Raw genomic sequence first — 9,495 nt, forward strand, 5'->3', positions numbered from 1 at the left:
TTATGACAATCTCACACACTATTAGGTTCTATCACATAGGCTGATTTATAAACTTTACGTTGGCGCTGGCTATCATATACTGCATTTATAAACTTTCGGTTGGCGTTGGCGTTAATGATCATTTTTGATTTGGTATTATTAATTTTTGCTTGAAAATTAATACAGTGGAAAATGAAAATGCTCGGCCTTTGTGAGGTGCAGTGGCATTTATATAGTATTTTTCATATAAAAATGCGTGCACGTCACAATTTATATAAAGTGACGTCATTTATATTTAAAATTTCCAGAACGTCAACGTTAGAGTTCAAATTTTCCACTTTAGACTTTACACTACCTACATGATTTTATCATATGAGATTTGTTATGATTCCTCGTTTCTATGATGTTTTAAAAAATCGTGTTTACACTGCATGATAAGTTATGACTTATGATATGAGTGACAATGAGTGAGGTTTTATTGATTTTTCTTTTTGTTTATGGTCATACAGATATTAGACACAGTATAGGTATCAACTATTAGATTTTAAAACCATTTTAATGGAAAATAAATCTTTGATTGCATCGGCTTCCCGATTTTTAACAATAATACGCCGGCAACAACAGCGTACAGCAGTAACAAGAAAAAGATCAGACGCCTTTGGGCTCGCAGGTGGCTCTTACGAAGAAATTGTGGACAGGGTATATCAAATTTAGTGTTGATATTATACCAAATTAAAAATAATTAATAAAGAAACTAAACTAAGAGTAAAATAAATAATAAAAGAAAAATACGACACAATTTCAATATCAATGCAACAAACAAAAAATAAATAAATAAAGAATGTTGTCGGTAAGGGAATGTGGCTGAATTGACATAAGAATAAGAGGCGCGATATTTAAATATGTTGGTGTTACCCCTATTATTACTGAAAATCATATGATTTTATCATGCAGAATAGGTACCGTCCAATTCTTATGTGACAAGCTATGACGAGCCGCATGACAGTGCTTATGACAAATCACGCAGTGTAAACATGTAAATTTCACTTCATGACCAAATCACATGATAAATCATGTAGTGTAAAGTGTGTATTAACACTGCTAATAAAACGAAAACCATACGGAACTGCTCGATCTTTCATAGGCGTCAACATGGTATAACAATCAGACAAATGTAATCATTATATTGGGAATTTTAGAATAATATTTATTAAATAACCAAAAACATTTGTTATTATTAATAATATAAATTTTATGGAATAACTCTTTAAGTCTAATATTCCACAAAATAATAATTTTAATTAAATATATTAGACAATTGTACGCAACTGATATGGGAATACTTCAAATTTTTTGACAGTTCAGCGTGTGGTAAAATTGTTTAAAGTGTTGCCGCTTTTTTAGAGTATGGATTTTGTTTGTTTTGATTCCTTACACAGTTTGATCATAATATATTATATATTAAATAAATTGTATTTATAAATACATATTAAATTTAGATTAATAGCTTTAAAAACTAATTATTGTTGTGTATTGTGATTGTGCTATGCAAAAACAACTAAATAGTCTGCAGAAAGCTGATAAGCTTTCATATAAGATCATGGACGTTTATACGTCCATGTATAAGATAGATTATGTTGAACAAGAAATAATGGTGTGGCGTTTTTATTTATAATGCTCTAAAAGTGGTAAGTTTAAAATTTAGAATATATAATTTTGTATTAAAATGTTTTCTTGTGTATTTTAGTGTGTTGCAGTAATCTTAAAACTAAGTGTATTTACTGTTAATATAATAGTTTGACAAATAGTTGACATTTTAAAAATTTCTCCGAATGGCTTCACTATAGAAAGTTAATGTTTTAGAAAACTACATATTCATATGTATGCACAGTATTATTGTTGTTGGATATAACGAGATCCGCTTACAACGAGGTAATTAGTCTGCCATTTCAGTTCTCGCTATAGAGGGAGTCTACTGTATTTTTTTTGAAAACGGTTGACTTTATAAAAAAATGTTATAAGACTTTTTTGTTTTAAATGCTACACTCAGCCCATACCTTTAAGGAACGCACTATTTTCCGGGACACCCTGTATAGGGAATATAAATTAAATTATCTAAACTATTTCACTTTATAAATGGGTGGAAATACAAGCATAAACAAATAATTTAGTTTGATTTTGACAAACCTTGTCACTTTTTCGGTATCGCCATTGGCTGCGATGACAAAAATACAGGTTTTTTTATGTTCTGTGATCGTGACTACAACCACAGAAGGGTTGGTGTATTCTGTGCTACAACGGCCAACGGCAAAAGATAAAGTTGGTTCATCTTGAACGGAACCGAACGCCAGCGGCGAACGATGTTTATAAATAGACATACGAGTTTCCCATTTGACCATGTTGTAACGCAAACGCCAGCGCCAACGTATTGTTATTTGCATTACGTTTTGGAGTGATAATTAAAGTCTGTAGTATTTCCTATACTGTTGTTGTTATTTACAACCCGGTCCGATACTTATTTGCAATTAATATTAAACGAAACAAATATTAATTAATTAATGTTTTATATAGGGTATAAAATTGCAGAATCCATAAAATAATATAATAAACATGTACATTTTAAAAGCTTTATCTCTTTGTATTTGAAGCATATAAAGTAGAAACCCTCAATTTAGAAGAGTGATATCATAGTTTAAACGCGGAATATCCTCAAATTTAAATGTACACAGCGGCCCTCGAAAACTGCCTGTTTTCTCGATTGCAATTTGCGTTTCCTCATAAGAAATTACAGAATATATAAAGTAGTATATTTATTTGTGCTTCTCTATAGTAGACTTGTCCAGAAGTTGTCGAACAGTGTAGCCAATTCTTGTTCACAAGTAGTAATTATGGTCATACAAAACCTGTATTCTTCCATGCAGCGATTATTACCGTCATAAAAATACAAAAAAACCTGATCTTTTCAATAGTAAAAATTAAGCACAAAATTGTAATGAAATAAATTTTATTTATATGTTCCGTTTCGTTACATATTTAAATTTATAAAATAAAAATCGATATTTTAAAACAATATTTTTCAACCGTTTGGTAACTTTGGAATTAGCGACGGAACTCCGTTTCAATTCAGATCCACAGAAAGCCGTCAAACCAGTTTTTGTCGAGCGATTGCCCATCAACAATAGGTTATTTACATTGGCGTATCTGAGAGTAGGGTATTTTATGCGATAAGTTTGTGTTATTGATAAAACGTGTTATTGATAATACGAGTGTTATAGTTTGTCGTTTTATAGTAAATGTTTAGTTATATTCTGTGATTGTTTGAGTTTTATTGGAGTTGGACGAAAAACCGAGTTGTTCCAAGAGAAGACTGCAAAATTCTGATGTTGATTCCAAAAATGAAATGCCGCAAAAGAGACGGAAAATGTTAACGTCCGAAGAGAAGGTAATAATACGAAACGTTTATGAAGCAATTGTCGGCAGAAAAATGGAATTAAATGTTAGCCAAGCGGTCGACATTTGTAGCAGTTTAACAAAAGTATCCGTTAGCTGTATTTATCGTGTACTTAAAAATACATCGGAAAATAAAAAGCAAGAAAAAGGTAAAACTAGAGGTAGGAAAAGCATTGTTTTGGATGACGAGACAAGGAATATTATACGTCGAAAAATTCATTCATTTTATTTTCGGAATGAAATTCCAACACTGAAAAATATTTCTCAAGAGCTCGAAAACGATGACTCCTTACCCAAGATGTAGAGTCTTAACCAGGACCATGCGTGAAATGAACTTTCGATATATAAAACTCAACAGAAAAAATATGCTATTAGAAAAAAATAAAATTATTGTGCGGAGAAGAAAATATTTAGAAGAAATACGCAAAATTCGCAGCACTGGACGCAAAATATGTTATTTGGATGAAACCTGGATTAACCAAGGTTGGAAAAGGTCATACAGTTGGAAAAGTTTGGCAAGATTTAAATGTCAAAAGTAAACGCGAAGCATTTATAGAAGACTGATATACAGGATTAAAAGCTCCATCAGGAAAGGGACGGCGTTTAATCGTCACCCATGTAGGAAGTGATACAGGGTTTCTTGATGATGGTTTTCTTCAATTTGAGTTAAAAAAACAGGGTATATTTATATAGGGTATAAAATTGCAGAATCCATAAAATAATATAATAAACATGTACATTTTAAAAGCTTTATCTCTTTGTATTTGAAGCATATAAAGTAGAAACCCTCAATTTAGAAGAGTGATATCATAGTTTAAACGCGGAATATCCTCAAATTTAAATGTACACAGCGGCCCTCGAAAACTGCCTGTTTTCTCGATTGCCAGTGTAAACATGTAAATTTCACTTCATGACCAAATCACATGATAAATCATGTAGTGTAAAGTGTGTATTAACACTGCTAATAAAACGAAAACCATACGGAACTGCTCGATCTTTCATAGGCGTCAACATGGTATAACAATCAGACAAATGTAATCATTATATTGGGAATTTTAGAATAATATTTATTAAATAACCAAAAACATTTGTTATTATTAATAATATAAATTTTATGGAATAACTCTTTAAGTCTAATATTCCACAAAATAATAATTTTAATTAAATATATTAGACAATTGTACGCAACTGATATGGGAATACTTCAAATTTTTTGACAGTTCAGCGTGTGGTAAAATTGTTTAAAGTGTTGCCGCTTTTTTAGAGTATGGATTTTGTTTGTTTTGATTCCTTACACAGTTTGATCATAATATATTATATATTAAATAAATTGTATTTATAAATACATATTAAATTTAGATTAATAGCTTTAAAAACTAATTATTGTTGTGTATTGTGATTGTGCTATGCAAAAACAACTAAATAGTCTGCAGAAAGCTGATAAGCTTTCATATAAGATCATGGACGTTTATACGTCCATGTATAAGATAGATTATGTTGAACAAGAAATAATGGTGTGGCGTTTTTATTTATAATGCTCTAAAAGTGGTAAGTTTAAAATTTAGAATATATAATTTTGTATTAAAATGTTTTCTTGTGTATTTTAGTGTGTTGCAGTAATCTTAAAACTAAGTGTATTTACTGTTAATATAATAGTTTGACAAATAGTTGACATTTTAAAAATTTCTCACTTATTAACTATTCTGATGTTTTGGCAACACTGTGAGATTCTGACGTCTTAAATCTTGAATGACGTGCATCCTTTTTTATATGAAAAATGGTATACACGATACTTTGTATTCAAGCAGCACTGAGCCTTCAAAATAAAAGACAATACAAACAGAGGCCCATTAACCAGAACAGAAAGACAAGAGGTAATTTTAATTATTATACAAGTATAAAAAATTGGGATACATAGCAGTTTTTTAAATATACCAGGATACAGGTTCCAGTATTTGAAAAATTACTGCAAATGGTAAAACCAAAAATAAATGTAAACTATCGCTCTGATGGAATTTCTAATATACAGGGTGTCCCGGAAAATAGTGTGTTCCTTAACGATATGTGCAGATTTCAGCATTTAAAACAAAAAAGTCTTGTAACATTTTTTTATGAAGTTAACCGTTTTCAAAAAAAAAATATTAATTTTAATCCATTTGATTATTGTTCGCAGAAAAGGAAATTCAGCTAGCAACGTTGCGTTCCTTGTTATTCTTCGTTAATTACTGTAAATCAGCTATCATGAATCATCGATCGTTAGGAATAATATGTATTGATACTGATAACAGTGATAGAGAAAAAGCATGTATTTGTTTTTATTAAATATTTAATAATTAAAGTTTGAATACTGTTTTTACTTACATGGAAAATTATTATTACAATTAATGTTCGAAATGGCCACCATTTGCACAGATACACGCGTTTATCGACGAATCCAATTATTCTTAATATTATAAGTATGTAAATGATGTCTGATTATTTCAGCAGCATCAAAAATTCGTTGTCGAAATTGAGCTTCTGTTTTAATTTCATCCTGGTTGTCGTATACTAATGATTTTAGATGTCCCCAAAAATAAAAGTCCATAACATTGCATTCTGGTGTTGTGGGTGGCCACAGAACGTGTCCATTTCTACCGATCCAACGACGAGGAAAAGTGATGTCGAGGAAATCTTTAATATGTCTCGTAAAATGTGCTGGAGCCCCGTCATGAAGAAACCACATTTCAGAGCGTATTTGTAACGGAACGTCTTCAAGAAGTATCGGTAGAACATGCTGCAAAAAATTTAAATAAAATTCTCCATTCAATCTTCTGGGAAGTTCGTACGGTCCAATCAGACGATTACCAATAATCCCAGCCCATAAATTTATATTAAATTGTTTTTGAAAATTTGTCCTACGTATAGCATACGGGTTTTCATCACTCCACACGTGACAATTGTGAAAATTAAACACACCATTTCTCGTAAAACAAGCTTCATCTGCACACAACACTTTGCACGGAAATTCGGGTTCTTTGGCGATTTTGTTTTGAAACCATCTACAAAATCTTAATCTTCGAGGTAAATCGCCTTGGTGTAAATCTTGCACTCGTTTAAGGATGTAACAGTTGTTCCGTAAATGTCTTGTGAACAATGTTTTTTGAAATGCCAACCATTCTAGCCACAGATCGAGTACTTACTCTTGGATTATTACTGACTATATCCAAAATCACATCTTCTGCATTTAGTCTACGGTTACTTCGTGTTCTACCGCTAGTTTTTTTAGGTATCACACAACCCGTCTCTAATAACCTTTGGGACACGTTCACAAAACTTCGGGCATTAGGATGTCGTCGTTCGGGATAGCGTTCAACATAAAGTCTAACAGCCCTAGTACTGTCACAGTGGGCTTCACCGTACGTAATTAACATATCGTGATACTCGCGAATCGAAAACATGAACATGAAACATAAACTATCGCATTCTACCCATACCTTTTGGAGCGCAACGTTGCCGGATGTATTTGCTTTTCTGTGGACACTAATCAAATGGATTAAATTTAATATATATACTCCCTCTATAATTACCCCCTCTATTATTACGAGGTTTCGCTTATAACGAGGTACATTAGATGCCCCGTGAAATTTCTATTGAACTATAACCCTGTATAGCGAGGTAGCTGTATAGAAGATTGAAAAACGTGTTTTTTACATTTTGGCCCGGCCGTAGCTATAAATAAATACCCTTTTTAACTGCGGGCGGCCCGCAATAAACTTTTTACAATTTATGATCCTTAGTCGGAAATGTAAAATTTATGATTCACAACTGTCATTGTAGAGGGTTGACCATTCAAACCTAATAATATGGGTCCTAATAAATAAGATGTGGAAAGTGTTTTAAAGGTTGTCAGAAACTTTATCCAAGGACAAAACGCAAATGAAGAAGCATAAAACTGTTTCACATGAATACTGGACAATTTAAAGCAGTCAAAAATGACAAAATAACTTCTTGCAATTGCAGAAGCAGTAGTTTATGTTATCTTGAAAATACGCTTTATACATATTTACAGAATACAGATTTTTTGTTTTAACGGTTTTCATTGACAATAAAAGTAAACAACTCTTTTTTGTTTTAATGCATTTCATTGACAATAAAAGTAAACAACTTTGTTTTAAAAACGCCATTCAAACAATATTCATTAGCATCTTATTTTGCTCCGAATGGCTTCACTATAGAAAGTTAATGTTTTAGAAAACTACATATTCATATGTATGCACAGTATTATTGTTGTTGGATATAACGAGATCCGCTTACAACGAGGTAATTAGTCTGCCATTTCAGTTCTCGCTATAGAGGGAGTCTACTGTATTTTTTTTTGAAAACGGTTGACTTTATAAAAAAATGTTATAAGACTTTTTTGTTTTAAATGCTACACTCAGCCCATACCTTTAAGGAACGCACTCTTTTCCGGGACACCCTGTATAGGGAATATAAATTAAATTATCTAAACTATTTCACTTTATAAATGGGTGGAAATACAAGCATAAACAAATAATTTAGTTTGATTTTGACAAACCTTGTCACTTTTTCGGTATCGCTATTGGCTGCGATGACAAAAATACAGGTTTTTTTATGTTCTGTGATCGTGACTACAACCACAGAAGGGTTGGTGTATTCTGTGCTACAACGGCCAACGGCAAAAGATAAAGTTGGTTCATCTTGAACGGAACCGAACGCCAGCGGCGAACGATGTTTATAAATAGACATACGAGTTTCCCATTTGACCATGTTGTAACGCAAACGCCAGCGCCAACGTATTGTTATTTGCATTACGTTTTGGAGTGATAATTAAAGTCTGTAGTATTTCCTATACTGTTGTTGTTATTTACAACCCGGTCCGATACTTATTTGCAATTAATATTAAACGAAACAAATATTAATTAATTAATGTTTTATATAGGGTATAAAATTGCAGAATCCATAAAATAATATAATAAACATGTACATTTTAAAAGCTTTATCTCTTTGTATTTGAAGCATATAAAGTAGAAACCCTCAATTTAGAAGAGTGATATCATAGTTTAAACGCGGAATATCCTCAAATTTAAATGTACACAGCGGCCCTCGAAAACTGCCTGTTTTCTCGATTGCAATTTGCGTTTCCTCATAAGAAATTACAGAATATATAAAGTAGTATATTTATTTGTGCTTCTCTATAGTAGACTTGTCCAGAAGTTGTCGAACAGTGTAGCCAATTCTTGTTCACAAGTAGTAATTATGGTCATACAAAACCTGTATTCTTCCATGCAGCGATTATTACCGTCATAAAAATACAAAAAAACCTGATCTTTTCAATAGTAAAAATTAAGCACAAAATTGTAATGAAATAAATTTTATTTATATGTTCCGTTTCGTTACATATTTAAATTTATAAAATAAAAATCGATATTTTAAAACAATATTTTTCAACCGTTTGGTAACTTTGGAATTAGCGACGGAACTCCGTTTCAATTCAGATCCACAGAAAGCCGTCAAACCAGTTTTTGTCGAGCGATTGCCCATCAACAATAGGTTATTTACATTGGCGTATCTGAGAGTAGGGTATTTTATGCGATAAGTTTGTGTTATTGATAAAACGTGTTATTGATAATACGAGTGTTATAGTTTGTCGTTTTATAGTAAATGTTTAGTTATATTCTGTGATTGTTTGAGTTTTATTGGAGTTGGACGAAAAACCGAGTTGTTCCAAGAGAAGACTGCAAAATTCTGATGTTGATTCCAAAAATGAAATGCCGCAAAAGAGACGGAAAATGTTAACGTCCGAAGAGAAGGTAATAATACGAAACGTTTATGAAGCAATTGTCGGCAGAAAAATGGAATTAAATGTTAGCCAAGCGGTCGACATTTGTAGCAGTTTAACAAAAGTATCCGTTAGCTGTATTTATCGTGTACTTAAAAATACATCGGAAAATAAAAAGCAAGAAAAAGGTAAAACTAGAGGTAGGAAAAGCATTGTTTTGGATGACGAGACAAGGAATATTATACGTCGAAAAATTCATTCATTTTATTTTCGGAATGAAATTCCAA

This window comes from Diabrotica undecimpunctata, chromosome 6 (genome assembly GCF_040954645.1).
Source record: "Diabrotica undecimpunctata isolate CICGRU chromosome 6, icDiaUnde3, whole genome shotgun sequence".
In the NCBI taxonomy this organism is placed as follows: Eukaryota; Metazoa; Arthropoda; class Insecta; order Coleoptera; family Chrysomelidae; genus Diabrotica; species Diabrotica undecimpunctata.